Raw genomic sequence first — 22,084 nt, 5'->3', positions numbered from 1 at the left:
GGATAATGAGATGGACAAATTGGTGCAAGGAAAGAAGGTCAGCATGGAAGCAGTTACTGTCACTGCCATTCCTACAGTTACTACAATAGTTCCATCTACATCAGCCACTACATCAGCAACTAATTCAACAACAACAACAGCTCATCTTAGTGATGAAGTAGGTAAATTAATCAAAGCTATGCAAGATATGTCCATCCAAACAAATGAAATAAATAAACTTAGAGATCAAATAAAAATTCTAGAAGATGAAAAAAAGTTTGTCCAAATCATGCATAAAAATGAAACACAGAAGTCAAACAAATTGACTGAAAGAATACAGAAGTTAGAAAAAGAATTGACATTGAAAGAATCACTTGCCCAAGAAAAGAAGCAGCTGTGGGCCAGTATCATTAACTCTGTTAATGATATTTGGCCATGCATCCAAGTCATCTTTGAGCAGAAAGATTTAATCAAGGAAGCTACTGAAGCTATTCAAAAAGTTAAGGAGGAACTTGGTAAGAAGCCAAAGGAGGCCAATGAAACCATTAAGTTTCTTAATTCCAAGAACAAATAGGAATTGGAAGATATTGGCATAAGTGATACGACTGAAACAATTCTGGAAGTGAGAAATGTCATTTATAAGAGGAACTTGATGGTACAACTTGAAGACAAGTGTCAAAACATGGAGCTTGTAATAACCAGATTTCTGGTGAAACTTGATGTTTTGAGGCAGAAAGGCCTGCCAAATCCTTTGGTTACCAATGACAGATTGATGAAGCGTGAAGACTAAGATAAGAAAATTAGAGAAGTGGCAAAGGAACAAGCAAACAATTCAGCCATGAAAGGAATTCCAACAAGAAAAGTGCTCTATCAGACTTTTGAGAATCTCTTTTACCTCCAACATGAGGTAAAATATCTCTTTATCAACAAACCTACATTTGCAAAATACACAGAGGCCGATGAAATCTTCAGAAGAATGGTAAGATTAAATTACCATATGCAGATTCTTTGGAAAAGTTGAATGATTTACTGTGAAAATGGAAGGTAAAACAGTGAAAACAGAGCAATCAAGAGTAGTCAATGTAAAACAGTAAAGAGTAACAGATCATTTAAGTTAAAGAGTATCAAATGAAAGACAGAGTTTAAAGATAAAGCCAGCTTAAAAGACACTCAACATCATAAAAAATAGCCAGTGTAGAGCAACAACAAAAGAGAGACAGAAGCAAAAGATCAAAACAACAAACAACAAAATCAATAAAAGCAGGGACAACTAGCCTTTAGTCTCCTAGGTGTCTCTATCTTCTTGCATGAAGATATTTCTTTTTCCTTGAATAATTCCTAAATCAGTTTAGGATATTTTGTAATAGTTTTTTGTATAAATACTTCATAATTTGAAGTATTGTGGGTGGATTTCTGAATATGGTTGTAGCTGATTGATCTATTACCTAAGGGTTATTGTACCAAAATTCCAGTTGACAGAAAGGACAAGTTATAAATAAACTTCTTTATAGGATTCATGTGTTGAGCTATCTCAGTGAAGTACAAATTTCATTTGTTCATGTTCTTTTCTAATTCTAAATGTTATAACAGGGATGTTACTGTAGAATTTGCTTAAATATTACACTTTTCTTTTACTGTTATACATTTCTATGTTTTCTTCTGATATCTGGTTTAGAGAACTCTTAATTGCCCTCTGATCCCGATTGATTCTCTTCATCCTTCTTCATTGTCTCGTTTAAGGAATTCTTAGTTGCTCCTTGATCTCGATCGAAAATTCATTTCACCATCCAGCCTTGAGATCTACTATTGCTCACCTATCTTGCCCTATAACATTTTCTCTATAATTTGTTGTTGTTATATTTTCAAAGCCTTATTGACTCCATAGCCCAATGGAAAATCCAAAATCACCTATTCCTATAAGTCACTAATTCCACCAACACAATCAAAATCAACCCAATTAAGCATACATAACTAGCCTAAAATCCATTAAAATAAACAAAGTTAAATCATAGAGAGAGAGCCCTCTCAGAGTTTAGGAATGCTAGATCCTAAGCTCTGAAGTAGGTTTGTAGTTTCATCTAATATTTCTTTTTAACACATTGAACAACCCTTGGGAATTTTGGAGTACTAACATAGTGGCGACCATACTGGGGAATTCAGTCCCTAGTTAAAATCAATATTAAAGGAGACAATTTTTTCTTATTTTTCATCCTAAGGTTGCAAAGTGTTGCTCTAGATCATACTTATAAATTGAAATTCTAGCTTCTAAAAGAGAATATTGTACTTGGGCTCATCCCGATCCATAGCCTGCTACAATTGTTGATGATCCTGACAGAATTTTAAGAAAACATAAAAAACTAGAGTCAAGGAAGGGTTAATCAATTAAACAAATCAAATTCACTTTCAAAAGAGTTATAAAGCTTAGAGGCTATTAAATTTGACTTATCATTTGAGCATTCTTTGTTTCGTACCAAATCTGAAGATTCACTTTATGATACTATAATAGATCCCAATTTTATTCAATTTATTGAATCAAATAAGGATACTATACATCCTGATTTAGATGAACATGTTCTGGATACTTTTGAGAAAATTTATGGGTTAACCTCCACTTTGATAAGTCATATAGACGAAGCCTATTTTGAACAGTCAGTTGAATTAGCCGCCCTAACTATTGCTACCCCTGAACACTCTACAGTATTTTTAGAAACTGTAAATACAGCCTCATTCAATACCACCTCACCTATAATATCCACCACAGTTCATTCCACAAAGCCATTCATACCTAAACTTCCTCTCCAGCCTAATTTCTCAAGTTCATCTTCAAGCAACACTACTTCACCTCCTAGTCAAGCTAAAATTGTAGCCATGGTAGACAGATATGCACCTTTGGCCTTACAAGCTCCTTTACATGCTATGCCACATGATTACCAAAGTAAAATTTTGCATTTTGATGGTACCAATTACTATATACTCAACAACATGTAAATAAAATGACAGATTATTTTGAGTTACATGAAGTTGATGAGGCTGATGTACAAATGAGATTATTTGTGCGAACACTAGCAGGAGATGTTAAAAAATGGTTTAAATCTTTACCTCCTAACCATATTGTTGATCTAGATGCTTTCCACCAATTTTTCATAAATTGGTGGGGAAGAAAAAAAAACCCTCTCCAGATATAATCTGAATATGAAAGTATTAGGAGATCTCCTAGTGAATCTGTTCAAGATTACTGTACTAGGTTTAACAACATATACAATGCAATTCCAGTAAATATCAGACCTCCACAAAACTTGGCCCTGATTAAGTTTCCAGATGGTTTTGATTCTAACATGTCCTATCAATTAAGAGAGAGAAATCCTCCAACTTTAGAACAGATGCAAAGTGATGTAGTTAGTGTAGAAGCTAACCTATTGGCTAAAAGAGCTAGGATGACGAATGAGAGGAGGGTTACCATTAAAGAAGAACCATCCACTTTAGATGTTGAGATAGATAGTTTAGTTAAATGAGTAGAAAGGATAATGGATAGGTTAAAGAATATGGAAAGAAAGCCTCAGTGGGAAAATCAACAAGGACCCCAAATTAGGAACCCCAACTTTCAAAAAATTCCTAATACTATAAAATCAAGAAAAGTTGTACCCGATTAGCAGGTTAGACCACCTTTCCAGGAAAATTATGTTGAAATTTCACAGCAACATGAAGAAGACCAGGACACCTAGATAAACTTGATGGGAGTAAACAATGAGGATTCCATTTTTTTTACTCGAGAAGAATAGCAATTGTACATGTTACAACAATTACAATTAGAATCTGTAGAGTCCCTTGACTATAAACAAGGCTATGAATCTGCTATCTATGAAGTTCATAAACAATATATCCTTAGAAGAAAAAAGGACATAGAAGTTCCTCCTAACAAATAAGCCCAAACCCAAACTAAGAAAATAGTGGAAGCTCCTGTGACCAAGATCCTACAAATTTTGCCTAGAGGAGCTGAGGAGTCCTCCAGCCCAAAGATTGTGGACATAACATCAATTGAAGCTCAAAATGCAATTACACCTCAAACTTCAAATGCAACTCAAACTGTTCCAAACAATAAAATTGAAAACAAAACAGTTGGCACACAAACTGAATTACCAAGTGTTGGTAAAGAAAACAAAAACACACAAACCACAATTGCTAAGGATGAAATCATTCAATTAGGAAAAACTCAAATACCATTCGATATCAAAATTGAGTTAGCCAAATTGAAAATACTAGTTCCCTTAACAGAGCTGGTAAAAAATGAATCATACGAAGCACAAATCACTGAGACACTAAACATAAGTGAAGGCGAGGATGTTGTAAACCTTAATTATGATCAACCTAAATTTTTATTTGGTCCACAAGTAAATGGAAAACATCAACAAGGGGGTATCCCTCCATTCTATATTAGTTTAAATGTTCATGGTAAAATCTTACATAATTCTATTTTATATTCAGGAGCATCTCATAACCTAATGCCTAAAGCAGTCATGGAAAGGTTAAATTTGGACATCACTAGACCCTACAAGGACTTGTTTTCCTTTGATTCTAGTCAAGTCAAATGTCTTGGCCTGATAAAAGATCTGTGTGTAACTTTAGTCCAGAGCCCAGCAAAGAGTATTGTTATGGACATAGTAGTTGCTGATATCCCACCTAAATATGGTATGTTGTTGTCTCGCTCATGGGGAGCAATGTAATAGGGGTCTTTGCAATTAGACATGTCATATGCTACCATTTCTGTATTTGGACTGCAAAGAAAGATTTATAGAGAAACCTTGATGAAATACATGGTAAGTAGTTCAGAAAGACCACATAATTACCCTATTTATTCCATGCATTCTGATCTGGACTCATTTATCTTGTATAATTCAGACAATGGAAAAGATGAAATCACAACTTTAGAAGAAAAACACAAAGAACCTGATAGCGAAAACATAACACATGAGTCTCTATGGCATTTAGATTTTGATGGCTCTGTGAATAGATTAGGAGCAGGAGCTGGAGTATGGATCTATAATTTAGAAAATGATCATTCAGAAGGACATGCCTTTAGATTAAACTTCAAATGCACTAACAACATGGCAAAATACGAAGCATTGGTGCTAGGTCTTCAGATCATAAGAAAACTTGGAGCTAAAAGAGTTTCCATCATGGGAGACTCAGAACTCATTATAAAACAATTCAAGGGAGAGTACATTACCAATAACCCTAGACTTAGCTACTACAGAGAAACTATCCTAGACTTGATAAATTGTTTCCTTGAAACTGACTTTGTTGTCATTCCAAGAAAGCAAAACATGCAAGCTCATAACTTAGCCACTTTTGCCAGCACATGCAGGTTACCATTCCAGCCAAATCATCAGTACACAGCTGAGGTAAGGCATAGACCAACCATACCTAACAATTTAAAGTATTGGAAAATTTTCTCACATGACAATCAAATTCGTGATTTTATGGTTTCTGAAGGAGAATTTCGAAATGGTAATATAGACACTGACTGTACATCAGATTATACCATCAATAGTGAAATAGATGTAAATGATGTAAATAAGTTAGAACCAACTAAATTCACTAAATTAGAAATAGATAAACTAAAAATAGTAGAAATTAAGGAATTAATCAATGATGAATCAAAAGTTTTAAACCTCAAAGACAACTTTTTTCCTAAGGGATTAGCCCCTCTAGAAGACATCTTTGACTTCAATGATGTAGCTCGAAAACCTAAAATGGAGCCTCTAAGATCAGATATAGAGGAATGCAATATAGGGACAGAGGAAAATCCTAAGCTCATCAAGATATCTAAGTCATTACCCCCAGAGGAAAAGCTGAAATACATTAGCTTGTTTAAAGAATTCCAAGACATCTTTGCCTGGAGTTATGAAGACCTCAAGTCTTATGATACCAGCATTATCCAGCATAAGATCCCAATTAAAGAAGATCAGAAGCCCTTTAAACAGAAACTAAGGAGAATTAACCCTGTTCTTATGCCATTAATAGAGAAAGAAGTTAAAAGGATGTATGATGCTCAGATCATAGCACCCATCAGATACTCTAATTAGGTCTCTAATTTAGTCCCCACTAGAAAGAAAATAGGAGAAATCAGACTCTGTGTTGATTTTAGAAACTTGAACAAAGTATCACTGAAGGATAACTATCCCCTCCCTAAAATGGACCACATTCTCGAGAGGGTAGTAGGGTCATCCAGAATTTCATTACTTGATGGATTCTCTGGATACAATCAAGTCCTAGTCCAACCCGAAGATCAAGCAAAGACTACATTCACCACTCCCTGGGGAACTTTCATGTATTTGAAAATGCCCTTTGGATTGATGAATGCTGGAGCAACATTCCAAAGAGAAATGGACATAGCTTTTGCAAAAGAAATCCATGAATTTTTAGTCATTTACCTAGATGATATCACAGTGTTTTCCAAATTAGATAATGAACATCTAGATCATCTAAGAAGAGTATTCATAAAATGCAGAAAGTTTGGCATATCCTTAAAACCTAAAAGATCACTTTTTGGATTAGAAGAAGGAAAACTCCTAGGACACATAATTTCAAAACAGGGAGTTAGAATTGATCTAGCTAGAATAGAAGCAATCCTAAACATCAGTCATCCTAGGAACATTAAAGAATTGCAATCATTCTTAGGTAAAATAAATTTTCTTAGAAGATTCATTTCTAACTTAGCCAAACTAATTAGATATTTGAACAACTTGTTGAAAAAGGATTCAGCACTTAAGCAGACAGTAGAGGCTAAGAAGTCTTTTGAAGCAATCAAAGAAGCCCTTACTAAAACACCTATCCTCATAAGTCATAATTCCAACAAAGACTTCATAATTTTTTCATTTGCTTCAGAACACACTATTGCAATGGTCTTGTTGCAAAAGAATGATGAGGGTTATGAACAACCCATCGCCTTCTTCAGTAAAGATTTGAGAGATGCTACACTAAAGTATAATATAATGGAAAGACAAGCTCTTGCTTTAATGAAAGCCATAAAGGATTTCAGAGTATATATTCTGTACTCTCACATAATACCATATGTTCCAAACTCAGTTGTAAAGGACATTCTAACTCAAAATGGGCCTGATGGAAAAAGAGGCAAATGGATTGCCACCATACTAGAATATGACATTGAGATCAAGCCTAAAAAATTGATTAAAGGCCAAGGTTTAGCCAAAACCATGGTTGAATTGAACTATCGAGCCTTAGACATAAATTTCATTACCGCTATAGATGATTAGGAAGAGATGGTGACTCCACAAATCAGTGAAGCTTTCATAGATTCACCCTGGTATCGTGGACAATGTTTTATTTTAGAAAGATAATGGTGGCATTTTGTTAAATTGTTTATTAAAAGATGAAGCTGACAAATTCATGCAGGAATTTCATGCAGGGTATTATGGGGGACACCTATACTGGAAAACAATTGTTGATAAGATTTTAAGGGTAGGCTTTTATTGGCCCACCCTTTTTTCGGATGTCAGAAAATATGTGACCTCCTGTCACAAATGCCAAATATTTGAAGGCAAGAAGAAACTCTTACCATTACCCCTCAAACATATCTCAGTAGAAATGCCTTTTCAACAATGGGGTTTAGACTTCATTGGGGAAATTCACCCACCCTTTTTGCAGATGTCAGAAAATATGTGACCTCTTGTCACAAATGCCAAATATTTGAAGGCAAGAAAAAACTATTGCCTTTACCCCTCAAACCCATCTCCACAGAAATGTCATTTCAACAATGGGGTCTAGAATTGATTGGTGAAATTCACCCACATCCTCTGCCCAGCATAAATGGATTTTGACAACCACTGATTATTTCACCAAGTGGATAGAGGCCATCCCTTCTAGACAAGCTACAAATTTTGTCATAATTTCATTCCTTGAGAACAACATCCTTTCTAGATTAGGATGCCCACAAAATCTCATCACTAATAATGTTGTTGCCTTCAAATCCAAGAAAATGGTAGACTTTTTTAACCGATCCCATATCACCCTAGGCCATTCCATTGCCTATTACACTGAAGGTAATGGACTAGTAGAATCTTCAAACAAAAGCCTAGTCAACATCATCAAGCAGCTATTTGAAGATAACAAGAAAACTTGGGACAAGAAAATGATGAATGCCCTATGGGCAGACAGGCTTACTACTAAAAAATCTATTGGTACATCTCCTTATCAAGTAGTATATGGGATGGATGCTAATTTTCCATCCTCATTAGCAGTAACAGTGATGAAAGGGATTCAAGAGTTGCAAGTAGAACCAAATGATATCTAAAGGAGGATAAATCAGACAACACATTTGCAGCAAACCAGGGAAGAAGTCTATGTCAAATCCCAAGTGATCCAAGATAAAATCAAAAATATTTTTGACAAGAAAACCAAAGTTAATGATTTTTACATAGGTGACAAAGTGCTCAAATGGGATTCTAGAAGAGAAGAAAAAGGTAAACATGGTAAATTTGATTTCCTATGGCAAGGCCCTTACATCATTTATGGTTACAGAGGTAACAATGCATTTTTCTTGAAGCAGTTAGATGGAACAAATCTACCAGGTGGACCAGTCAATGGTAGAATTCTGAAGCATTACTTTTCCCTAGATTAACATTAGTTCATTTGTTTACTTTTCTCATTGTACATAACATTGCAAAGTTTAGATTGGATTAGATGATTATCTTTTGAGGTTGAAGCCAAAGAGAATTCCCTAAGCTTTGAAAGGTGTAGCATCATATGTATGAATAAAGCAGATCACAGAAAAGTAGTTACAATGCAAGCACAGTCAAAGTTTCAAAGGTTTCCGATCTTAAAGTTCTTGACATTTCACTAGGAAATTCCATCCCCATGTGGAGCCACTGTTAGGGTCCTATAATAATAGGATTCCTAATTTTGAATTGACTATGACTAGTCGTGCAATATTGTACATACTTTTGCTTTCTGTAAAATGTTTTTCCATATTAAAAATAAAAAAGGCAAAGAGAGTGAAGTCCTAAAAGAAAAATCAAAGGACTAATAAAAGAAAAGGATGAAAAAAGAGTATAAAGTATAAACCCCACCAAAAAGAGATAAAAAATAGATTCTGAAAGTGATGCAAATTCAAATGCCACTACTCTTTACATTACTTTGCAAAATAACATTGTGTGCAGCTTGTCAAAAATGAGATAATCCATGATGGTCAAATAGTTTAATCTTGATTCATTCATGCTTTAAATTTCATGCTGATAGATAGAGAATAAAGATCTATCCAAACTGTTTAATCTTGCTAGATCAATAGTTAGTTAGAGAATAATAATGAGCTCAATAGTTTAACCTGAGCCATTGGAAAGTCATAGGGTTATAATTAGATAGTTTTCTTACAAAAGAAAAAGAAATAAAGGGTCGGCAACCTCAAATGCACCTAGTAAATGAAGAAAAAATGTTAGGGTAAATGATGGGTAGGCAAAAGCATCTTTCACAAGGCATGGAAAGCACCAATTGGTTTATTTCATATTACAAACTTCTTTCCAAACTCATTTACCCCTTGTAAAAAATACCCCTTCCCCTTAATTTTACCTTTTCCCTTATTTCATCTCATTTTCCCTTGTAAAATAACTCTTTTTCCCTTTATTTTACACCCTCCCCTAGACATTTCCTTTTAAAAATCATTCTCCCCTTATCAATTTCCATTTTTTTCATTTTAACCCACTAAAACCCCCATTTTCATTTGATAAACTATAGTTTATTTTATTAAACCCCCGCTATAATATCTTCCGGGGTCCCACATTTTATTAACCCTCATCACATATATTAATTCTTGTAATTACTTGTTAATTAACTACGTTACATTTTAATTAACCCAACCCCACACCCTAACTCATCCCTCACAACTCCGCAACCTGATAACCCTCCGATCACCCACCTCCAACCAACAACCCTCATTCCATATCGCACGCTCTGACGTCTGAATTTTAACATCACAAAAGTATGCAAGATAAGATGTTTTCCCCGCCTGCCTTTTTGGTATGTGGCAGCCCCACATTATATTGCATCCTCCAAAATAATACTGCCATACCACTTTTAAGCGTGTGATAAACCAACCTACTACCTCCTCGTGTCAGATGAAAGCATCCTGCTATTTAAATTTAACCCCACGCCGAAATATTAACCATTGTTGGTTAAAAACGAAAGAAGCCACCCTTTCCAATATTTTCACTATTATTCTGTTAAGGATTGCAGAAAAGAACCTCTGCCGACCTATTCTAAAGTGTTAGAATATCTTCTGAACTATTTTAAGCCATTTACAACCAGAATTCAAACTTTTACTACCATAAGACGTTACCGACTCTGATTTGAAGTATAAAGACCATTGAAGCCTTAGAAAGCCTCTGCTGCCCTAGAGAACCCTTCTACATACCAAAGCTTGATTTTCCAGGTATTCCAGAAGTTCTGAAGGCCTATAGTTAAGCTTTGCACAACATTTCTAATAGGTTAATCAATTGAACCAATTTAAAATCCTTGCCGACCTAAAGAAAGCCATTGTTCCATCCAAAACCCTTTTTGCAGACTGTATTCATCTTTTCACACTATTCCAGAGGTCCTAAGCCTACTTCTTAAGCCAGATAGTGATAAATTGAATAAAATAAACAAATCTATGGCTTCCCAAAGCATTCTGAATGCAAAACCCCTGCAAAATCCTCACCTAGATATTGACCACCTCCCATTGGCCGATAGAGATTTCCAGATCAAAGACACAGCCTCCCCTAACAATCTGTTAAAACTCCATTGCTGGAGCAAAGATAAATTCCTCAACCAGAATGATGATATTCATCTATGGGAGTCAAATTTACCCAAATAAATGTTCCCATAGGTATACCAGTTCCCTGAAATCATCCACCTATGCCAACTCTGCTATTTCCCAAGTCAAAGAGCCATAATCTCTCCTAACCAACAAATTTTGTTCAAAATCACTGGAGAATCAATAAATGAAATGTTGCACATCCAGCCAAAGTGTAATGAAGCCCCATTTTCTATTGAAATCCTAATAGATCTGTACTTAAAGCTGGACCTTCCTAAGAGATCCCAAATTTTTTAGACTTTCCTCCTAGAAAAAGGTCAAGTTCCTACAGACAACCCTCCATATTCTACCACCATTTTCTCTGAGAGAGCTAGACAGATTGTAACCATGATGTCCTGTATTGTAGGACATACTACTGATGAACATGTAGATGAACCTATACTTGGTTTCCTTTCTATTCTTTTCCTAGGCAACCCTCCAGCTACAGTTTTTAATTTTTCCCAATTTTTAGCAAACATAATCCATGATAAATTGATCACATTGCCAGATGAAGGAGTATTCAAATACTCTTCAGTATTGTTCAATATGTTTCTATATATCCAATCAGAAATATTTACAGTTAACATCCAAAAACTTGACACTAAGGGAAATCCTAGATCTGTTATCTTTTGGACACCATTAATAAAAAAATATTCCACTGATTTCAGCTACAGGGATTTCATTGATTCATTTGTTCACCCAGTTGTTAACATGCTAAGTAGTAGCAATCCACCCAGGGTCAGTGATGAAATAAAGAAATTTTTATAGTTATCAAAACATAGTAGAACAAGAGACTAGTATTTATACCAGAACTACATTGAAACTAGGGTGTATAGATGTCAACTCACTCCATATAAGCTGCCCAAATATATCCCCATGAGGGATATTTGCACTAGAATATATCAGGTAGATCATAAATTCAGATGATGTTAATTTTCTATCAGCCAAGAAGAAAACACAGTTTAAAATCAAGAACCATCTTGGTCCTTTTATCTACAATAATAGGGATGCTGGAGAGGAAGCAGAAATATGTTTACAAGAAATGAAGTTCAGTGATAGTTTCAAATGGCAGTATGATCCTTTGGGTGTCACAAACAAACTAAGACTCAAGTTTAAATTGAGCCATTTCATGCATGAGTCCAAGCCAGAGATTGAAAGATATGCCAACCAGTCAGAGTGGTTGGAAAAAACCTTGTTGGATATAGAGAAGTAGATGGATACTAGTTCCATTCTACATACTCCAGCCCTACAGGACAGAAATTCAAAAAGGACTAGAGAAGAAGGTCCTTGCTCAAACAAAGATATAACAGATAACAAATTTGAAATTATGTATAGAAAAAGAACAAAGCTAAATCCAGTAAATGAGCAAGAAGAAGTAATTGATACAATTGAGATCATTGATACAAACACTGTAATTATAGAAAAATGCACTTCCATCAGTTTCAAAGGAAACTCATTAGCCTTGAACTTCTAGTACTCAGGTCATCAAGAAGCAACATAGTGTTGAAGTCTCTTCTTCAAGTAAACCAATGGGCAAATAAATAGACATCAAAGAAAGATACAAAGATATTAAGGCCAAAAATGAAGAAATAAAAGATGAAATATATTCATAGTACTTGAAGTAGACCCCTCGCAGCCAGAACAAATTACTTTCTGCATTTGATTATAAGACAAGGAAAATGCAGATGACCTTTTTGCAGCTCACAATACAGCATCCTAAGTCATCAACAGATTACAAAAAGACAGATTATGAGATTCCTGCCAAAGATGTTCATCCTGTAGATCAAATTGAGTTTCATAAGCAACCAAGAGAAATGTTATACTCAACTATGACCAACAAAGCTATGAGTGTACAAAAACTACAAAATTCTCTAGAGAATATCAAAGCACAATTAAAACTTGAGAAGACATCCTCACAAGCAAAGGATATAGAATTAAATCACTAGAAGACTTGGTTATTGAAATTGGATATATCCAAATGACATCAAGGCAGCAGAAAAACTCATAAAAAATAAGAATGAAGACATTATTGCATTGAAGAAGCAGCTGAAATTACCTCCTAGTGAACATCCACAAGCAAAAGAAGTTTTGGAGAATGAAGCCCAAAAAGATGAAATGATGAATCTCATCCTTCAGTTGACAGCTCAACTAAAAGAAATGGAGAATGAGATGAACAAATTGGTGCAGGAAAAAAGGTCACCATGGAAGCAGTTACTGTCACTGTCATTCCTACAATTACTACAGCAATTCCATCTACATTAGCCACTACATCAACAACAAATTCAACAACAACAACAACTCATCCTAGTGATGAAGCAGGTAAATTAATCAAAGCTATGCAGGATATGTCCATCCAAACAAATGAAATAAATAGACTTAAAGATCAAATAAAAAGTCTAGAAGATGAAAAGAAGTTGGTCCAAATCATGCATAAAAGTGAAACATAGAAGTCAAACAGATTGACTGAAAGAATACAGAAGTTAAAGAAAGAATTGACATTGAAAGAACCACTTTCCCAAGAAAAGTAGCAGTTGTGGGCCAATATCATTAACTTTGTTAATGATAGTTGGCCATCCATCCAAATCATCCTTGAGCAGAAGGATTTAATCAAGGAAGCTACTAAAGATATTCAAAATGTTAAGAAAGAACTTGGTAAGAAGCCAGAGGAGGCCAATGAAATCATTAAGCTTCTTAATTCCAAGAACAAATAGGAATTGGAAGAGATTGGCATAAGCGATAGGACTGAAACAATTCTATAAGTGAGAAAGGTAATTTCTAAGAGGAAATTGATGGTACAACTTGAAGACAAGTGTCAAAACATGGAGCTTGCAATAACCAGATTTATGGTGAAATTTGATGTTTTGAGGTAGAAAGGCTTGCGAAATCCTTTGGTTATCAATGACAGATTGATGAAGCATGAAGACTATGATAAGAAAATCAGAGAAGTTGCAAAGGAACAATCAAACGATTCAGCAATGAAAGGAATTCCAATAGGAAAAGTGCTCTATCAGACTTTTAAGAATTTCTTTTACCTCCAACATGAGGTAAAATATCTCTTTATCAACAAACCTACATTTTCAAAATACACAGATGCTGATGAAATATTCAGAAGAATGATAAAGATTAAATTACTAGATGCAGAGTCTTGCGAAAATTTGAATGATTTACTGTGAAAATGAAAGGTAGAACAGTGAAAACAGAGTAGTCAAGAGCAATCAAGGTAAAAAAGTAAAAAGTAACAGATCAGTTAAGTTAAAGAGTATCAGATGAAAGACAAAGTTTAAAAGTCAAAAACAGAGTTCAAATATAAAGCCAGCATAAAACACACTCAACATCATAAAAAACAGCCAACGTAGAGCAACAATAAAAGAGAGAAAGCAGCAAAAGATAAAAAAAAAAACAACAAAATCAATAAAAGTAGTGACAACTAGCCTTTAGTCTCCTAGGTGTCTCTATCTTCTTGCATGAAGATATTTCTTTTTCCTTGAATAATTCCTAAATCAGTTTAGGATATTTTGTAATAGTTTTTTGTATAAATAATTCATAATTTGAAGTATTGTGGCTGTATTTTTGAATATGGTTGTAGCTAACTGATCTATTACCTAAGGGTTATTGTACCAAAATTCCAGTTAACAGAGAGGACAAGCTATAAGGAAACTTCTTTAAGGGATTCATGTGTTGAGCTATCTCAGTGAAGTACAAATTTCATTTGTTCATGTTCTTTTCTAAGTATTCCATAAATTCATATGTGTTCTAATTCTAAATGTTATAACAGGGATGTTACTGCAGAATTTGCTTAAATATTACACTCTACTTTTACTGTTATACATTTCTATGTTTTCTTTTGATATCTGGTTTAGAGAACTCTTAATTGCCCTCTGATCCCGATTGATTCTCTTCATCCTTCTTCATTGTCTGGTTTAAGGAATTCTTAATTTCTCCTTGATCCCGATTGAAAAGTCATTTCACCATCCAGCCTTGAGATCTGTTATTTCTCACCTATCTTGCCCTGTAACATTTTCTCTATAATTTGTTTTTGTTTTGTTTTCAAAGCCTTATTGACTCCATAGCCCAATGGAAATGGAAAAACATTGATTCCTATAAGTCACTAATTCCACCAACACAATCAAAATCAACCCAATTAAGCATACATAACTAGCCTAAAATCCATTAAAATAAACAAAGTTAAATCATATAGAGAGAGCCCTCTCTGAGTTTAGGAAGGCTAGATCCTAATCTCCAAAGTAGGTTTGTAGTTTCCCCTGATATTTCTTTTTAACACATTAAACAACCCTTGGAAATTGTGGAGTGATAACAAGATGAAGGATGCAAATGGCATTTTTGCAAGCTCAGATTCCATTTCCTAAATCCACATCAGACTACAAGAAGACCATCTTCTCATTTGATGTGAACCAGATACATCCCATTGATCAAATGGATTTGCATAGGCAATCAGGTGAGATGTTATTTTCAACAATGACTACAACTGCCATGTCTCTTTCCAAGCTCGAAACTGCTTTGTCCAATGTACAATCACAACTTAAGATTGAAAATTTGTTATCCTTGTCTAAAGATAAAAAATTAAAATCTTTATAAGATATCATTATCAATATTGGATATGATCCCCAGGACTGTAAAGCAATTGAAGAAATACTACAAAAGAAGAATTTTGAGATTACAGCCATGAAGAAATAGTTGAAGCTGCCTTCAACTAAGGATCCACAGACCAAAGAAATGGCAGAAAATGGACAACACGGGGAGGAGATGTTAAAGCTCATTATTGAGCAAAACATACAAATCAAGAAAATGGAGGAGCAGATAGAACAATTGTTGAAGGAAAAAGAGACAACACAACTTGTTGTGACCTTAGTGACAACAATTCCAATGACAGGTCTAGATTTAAGCTCATCTCCTACTGACATTGCTTCGTCTTCAGCAACAGGTGAAACAACAAGGTTATCACATGAGAAACAAGCACGAAAACAACAAAATGAGAAGTTACTCTAGAAGTTCCAAGCCCTGGAGTCACAAAAGGTAAAAAATGATACCTTGTATGTAGAAGAAATGAAAAAGTCACATAGGTTAGAGCTCAAGGTTAAACAGTTAGAAAGAAAGACTCTAATGGTAGACACTTTGGCCCAAGCCAAAGAAGATATCTGGTTATATATCACACACTCTATAATAGAAGTATGGCCATCCATACAAATCATTTTTGAATAGCGAGAACTAATTGTTAAATGCAAAGAAGAGATAGAGACCCAAAAGGCAGCATTGGGCACAAAACCCAAACAAGCATCAAGAATGACCAAGGTACTAAACTCTAAAACTAGGCAGCAGTTACAAGAGATGAACATTCCAGATAGGACAGCTACTATTTTGGAAATTAAGAAAGTCCTAGTGGATAAGAATATGTTAACTCGGCCAAAAACAAAGTGTGATGATTTGAACACTACAGTCAGGAGGTTTCACTCTAAATTCAGTATATTACATAAGAAAGGTTTGTCGGAGATAGTATCATCAAATGATCAACTAGTAAAATTAGAGGATTACTGTGAAAGGCTTTATACCATTCCAATAGACAACGATCAATTTGCAGGGATAAAAAGGTAGATTATTGGAAAGGATTTTTTGGAATTTTTAAGCTTAGACCTCTCCATTAAATATGAAATTGGTCATATTTTTCTCACCAAACCCAATTTTGAGAGATATACTGAAGTTGTGAGAAACTTAGAAGGGTGGTAAATCTCGAGATACCTAGTGAGAAGATATGGGATCAATTGTGTGAAACAACTGATTAACTTTTCATTCCAACAAGAAGACAACAACAACAGATTTTGAAGGAACAATCATCAACAACTTCCTATATAATAGGGACACATCATGCAACAATTTTGCTTTTCCTATCTTCTTTCAAGCTATCTTGTAATCAGTTTAGGATATTTTGTTTAGAACTTGTATAAATAACTCTATTCTATGAGTTATTAAAGGTGGTACATTTCCATAAACAATTTTGTAAAAGCATTTATGTACAAGTTGTCTTTAGATCACTGATAATAAAGCGAAGGATTCTGAATTTGGTCTCATATAGTTTCATTTTCTTCTGTAAGTTTTTCATGTGTTTCATTCATTATGTATATTCTGCATATGTTTAAGTTTTACAGAGATATCAGGTGAGAATAAATGTGTTACATTTATTCTTAAAATTCCTTTCTAATGTTATTATCATAAAGAGACTGAGATATTGGATTGTCTATCTAAAAAGCTCCCTTTAAATCATAAAATTGTTAGCATCTTATGTAATATTAAGCATAGTTTGTTTAACTTTTGAACATTGGACAAAGGTTTTCCCACTTATGTTAATTTATCTTTCTGTCTGAAATATAAATTAATCATAACTCTTTACTATTCTTTCTAAACACCTTATAAATTCAAATCACTATGTGAAGTCAAATAGCAACCCTTTGATTATCTATTAGTACAATCTAAAAGAGTTAATACATCATTCTTACAGTTTGTTGTATGTATTGGTCCTCCATAAAAACCAAAACCAAAACCCATAAAATAAATATCTTAGATGCTCTAGCATGATCAATTGACCATTATCATCTCATAGGAACAACACATAGGGGGTTAGCAAAGTTTGTTCTAATCATAGTGAACACATAACCTTTGGACATTGTTCTCTATCTACCAACCTTGGCTAAAAATAAGGTAAGAAAATTGAACTTTAAACATTATAGATAGAGGGAATGTTGTGGTTATAGTTTTAATACTAATATGGGAATCTGTTATTCTCTATTTTGGGCATAAAGTACCATATGTATTTGTGCCATCAAAATAAGAACTAGGCCATGCGTGTGGAGTGGTGATTACTCCTGTGGTTTCCTGTGTTGTGATATTGACAAATATATTTAGTAAACTTGACTCCCATATAAGAAAGATCAAGGTATGTATTTGATCTACATAGATATTGGTGGCCACCCTCCTATTCCACTTGGAGCCCGAACATTGTTTCTTTCAGTTTCCTTAATTGTAGCACAATTTACTATTTTTGGTACTTTTTTGGTACTGAACTTCGAGAGTTGTTTTGAGGCCCCAGACAACATTTTTTGGGAAAATTGGCAAAGTGAGAGCCATCAATTAAATTATGTAGTCAAAATTTTTAGTCCTCAAATAAATCTTTCTAACGAGGTATCGTACACTTCAAATCAAAATCATATCCAAAAATTATAATGTTGTGAAGTTAATGTACTAATTTACCCCAACAATGCCCACAAACGTTTGTAGCTTCATCTCATAGGGTTAGGTTTTTGGATGTTTAGTGATTTCCATTGTTTCTCAATAATAAAAAGGCCTTCGAGTCCCATTCTAACATAGTTTAGAAAGCATGTAGCCTCCACATCTCTTTTCATAGATAAGCTACCATCACCCAAACTAGTTGATTTCCTTTCTGCATGTAATACTTTTTAGTATTTTGTTATTAATGAATTAAATTTATGTTTTCGTTGTAGCTTTATATTGTTTTTTATATTGGTATTTCATTTCTTTCTTACATAAATCTGGATTAGTGGTATTGGAGTGGTCTTTTGTTTCTCTACTGTTTTGTGGATGTCCCTAACTAGGTCGAGGTATAAGGAGTTGGGACCTGAATTGGTTGAAACCTCCCAAGACCATCCCCGCCGACACTGACGACCACCCATGGGGGAAGAAAAGAAGGATGAGGGAGTAGGATATATTATCAAGCTACTGATAGAAGAATCCCTCAAGCGAAAAAGGAATGAGATGATGGATAACTTTGCCCAAATCCTTCAGTGGATGCCAACAGGTGACACATCCTTGTAGTGTCCTATCTAGGGTGCTAGATTAGGCTATATTTATTATCGACTAGGATCAGTAAACTTCGAGGCATGCGTCTACAATCTATAGACATAAAGGATTCCTAACTAAGTGTTCATGATGGTAGGTTACAGAACTTCTTTACGGAAGGTTGAGGTATGTTCCCTATCACCTGGACACTCAGGTCACTCAACTCATCTACTTATCCTAAAAACACTGTGTATTACTTAAACCAAGATTTCAATCCCCTTACGAGGATGCTGTGCATAAAACCCCTGTTCAGTGAACACTCAGCATTCAATGTTTATCATTCATGAAAGATTGAAATATACTAAAATCATAAGCACACTTAGAATTCAAATATATGAGAAACAGGGTTCATGAAGATGCTCTTAAAAATAACGAAAGATCAGATCCCTTACAGGATACAATTCAACGATCTCAACGATTAATCCTTCAAGCTACCATCATAAACATTACTCATACAAATTTCTAATTGAATCAACGAAAGCATAAACTGAACTCTAATCACTGTGCATACTATTGAATATTCAGAAGTTGCAAATGAAATAAAATGACAGTATACCCGTTCCACGCAGGGCCTATCTGCGTTTCAGAGGTATACTGGACTGTGCTCAAGCAACTATAGAATCAATGCAACAATGAAAATCGTGACTGCAACCGTGTTTTTTGTATTAAGTTCAAAAGCTCTGTTTTCAAAACGATACAATGATAACCATTAACTGACAACACATAACTATGTTTACATATGTTTTTACAACGTTTACATTTCGGAATGAATGTACATTCGTGATGCGGCTGTTGCCGCTTTTCCTATGGCATAGTTTTTAAGTTGTTTCCATTCTGAACCGATTTCAAAAAGGAACAAAACTAAATTGGTTTAGAACCCTATGCTGTTGCTGCTTTTGTCGCCAACATGCTTGCTTTGACCGTCATTGACCGTGCCTTCAGGAGCGTTGGTTCTGTTGTAGGATAGGTGTTTGTCCATGCTTGTACATTCTATTTTTCATCCCTACCGTTTGCTTTAGCTTAGTTGTCATGCCATATGTCAAACAATAAACCAATTACAGGATGTTGCAACTTCCTGTAGTCTTTTTATCAAAAATCCCTAATTCTTTAACATAAAACTCATAAATCAATTCTAATGTATTTAACAACTATAATACTATTAACTAATCAATTTCAAGGGGGTCTAAGAGATGTATGAAGGAAAAAGGTAGGCAAACGATGTGTTTGAAGAGGAAAAAGGAGGTCAAGGAATGGTACCAACATCTCTCCCCGACTTAATGAATTAGCATGACCTCATGCTAACCCCGATGTGCTTCCTCTGAACTCTATCCCTGCCTGTACCTCTGCTGCCTTCAACAATGTATCCACATTCTTCTTCACCTGGGAATCTTTCTGACCATGGAGCTCATGCTTTAAACTTTTGTACTTTTCCTTGAGGACCTTATTTTGGTTGTACCATTTAGTGGCCCACTTACAAATATCTATTTGTTCAGCTTCGAGTTCCTTAATTTGTTCCCTTAACTTTTCATTTTTCTATTGAATTTCTTTACTATGTGCTCTGAGCATTTCATTTTCTTTCCTGATAACATTTTCCTGCATATTGGCCTCCATTAGTTCTTCCTTTAACTTCTCAATTTGCTTCTCCAGTTTCTTCTGTTTCTTTATGGCAAGAGGTGAATCTTCTTCTTGCATGTTATTGCTTTCAACCTCCATCTCAGCTCCTGGTCCAGGTTGTGAGTGGGCACTACTTTCAATATCCATCGGCATAGGTGCATTTGATTCAGGCTGGTCTTCTTGTAGCTGGGCCTTTGATGTTCTCCTGGTTCTTCTTGAATAGGTGGTAAAAATTTTATCTTGCTCTGCTTTCCGAGCATCCTCTTTTCTCATTTTCCTCGTCCTTATACTGCTAACAGGTGGAGGTACCTTGCTTGCTTTGTGTATAGGAATCTCTTCATCGATATCATTCATAAATCCTGAGTTTTCCTGTGGTTCTTCCTTGTCCTCTTTGTCTTTAATTTGGTTAGCAGCCAAGAACTCCTTCCATGTTTTCCCTCTTCTCTGTAATTCATACTCAAGAAGAATTTTAATTAGCCCAAAGTGATATAAGCTCTTGTCTTCGTTACCTTTCTGCTTTTGGATGGTCTTCGACATTTTGGTTAGGCTTTGCAAGAGGAAGTATGGCAGACTGATAACGCACTGCCCTTTCAAATGTAACAGTAACTTGATATGGTACAAGTAAACAATACTGTAGTGGCCTTCACAAGTTACAAACTTTTGGATGATATAGACCATCTCCTCCCAGGGATGCACCAGCCAACTTCTTGGGACGCCTTTCTTCCAATTAATGGATGAAACCCTGGATCTGGACATAAATTGGGTCCATGATTTCTCTTTAAATTGCTTTGTCTTGAAGTACTTCTCCCCTTCTGGGCCGATCCTTAGGGCTTGAGCTATGGTGTCTTCCGAAACTCTAAATGAAAAATTACCTATCAGAGCTTTCTCTCTGTTGAATGTAAAAGCGAACTGTTTGGTGACCTCTTCATTACTTCCATGAAATTTCTCTAAAAAGGGCAGCCACTGTATTTCTTTAAGAATTGAAATGCAATCTTCATGATACTGGGAACTGTCGAATATGCTTGGTTCGACCCTATTGGTCATTTTGGCCGAAAGTTGTGCTCTAACTCTTCTTTTTTTATGTTTTACAAATTCAACAAAGAAGTTTTGATTTGTTACCTTTTATCTTCCGCCCCAATGCTGCTGACCTGGTGGCGTCCTCGGCTCTTTAACACTAGCTCCTTTAGTAACCCAAGCGATGCTCGATTGACTGTCTTGTAATGGAGGTCGAACCCAATTAACTACATTTTCCTTTCGCGGCGCTTGCCACTTTCATTCTTTACTGTTGAAGTCACAGGAGTCGAATGCTAACATAGAACAACTAAAAATGATAATGAAATAACCGGCTTAACTCAATTCATAATATATTCATCTTTTGAAACAGAGGAATGGCTGTACTGATCGCATGGATGCCATCATAGAAGCGCTAGAAGCGTATATATGAAGTACTGGAATATGATTTCGGGTAGTCGTTTGCATCATTTGGCTTCGTCGGGTGGTTAAATCACAATTCGGCCGTTTCAAACATAATGAACAAGCCCGCATGAAATTTGGTTTCCAAACAATTCACCACGTGTCCTGCTTCTGTTGGTACCTGGCCAAATAGAAATGTTGGGATGGCTGTAGGGTCTAACTGATTGGTAACAGAGATTGAAAAGGGTGATATGAGAGGGGATTAACAAAATCGTATAAGTATGAGAGGGGTTGGAGTATTGGAAGATGATAGGGATTAACAATAGGATAACGAGTGATAGGTATGGAGGTGTCTCTGAAATTGATCAT

The 22,084-nt window shown here is 35.1% G+C and overlaps 1 pseudogene; it reads left to right on the top strand.

Moving 5' to 3' along the window:
* LOC149254355 (13 kDa ribonucleoprotein-associated protein-like) overlaps nt 1-21,746 on the top strand; it is a 33,118-nt pseudogene extending 11,372 nt beyond the window's left edge.
* Nucleotides 21,747-22,084: the final 338 nt, after the last annotated feature.

Source organism: Pinus tabuliformis, chromosome 7, assembly GCF_031772625.1.
Source record: "Pinus tabuliformis cultivar Carrire ecotype Pingquan chromosome 7, CPIR1, whole genome shotgun sequence".
Classification (NCBI taxonomy): Eukaryota; Viridiplantae; Streptophyta; class Pinopsida; order Pinales; family Pinaceae; genus Pinus; species Pinus tabuliformis.
This window is presented reverse-complemented; position numbering and strand designations above follow the sequence as displayed.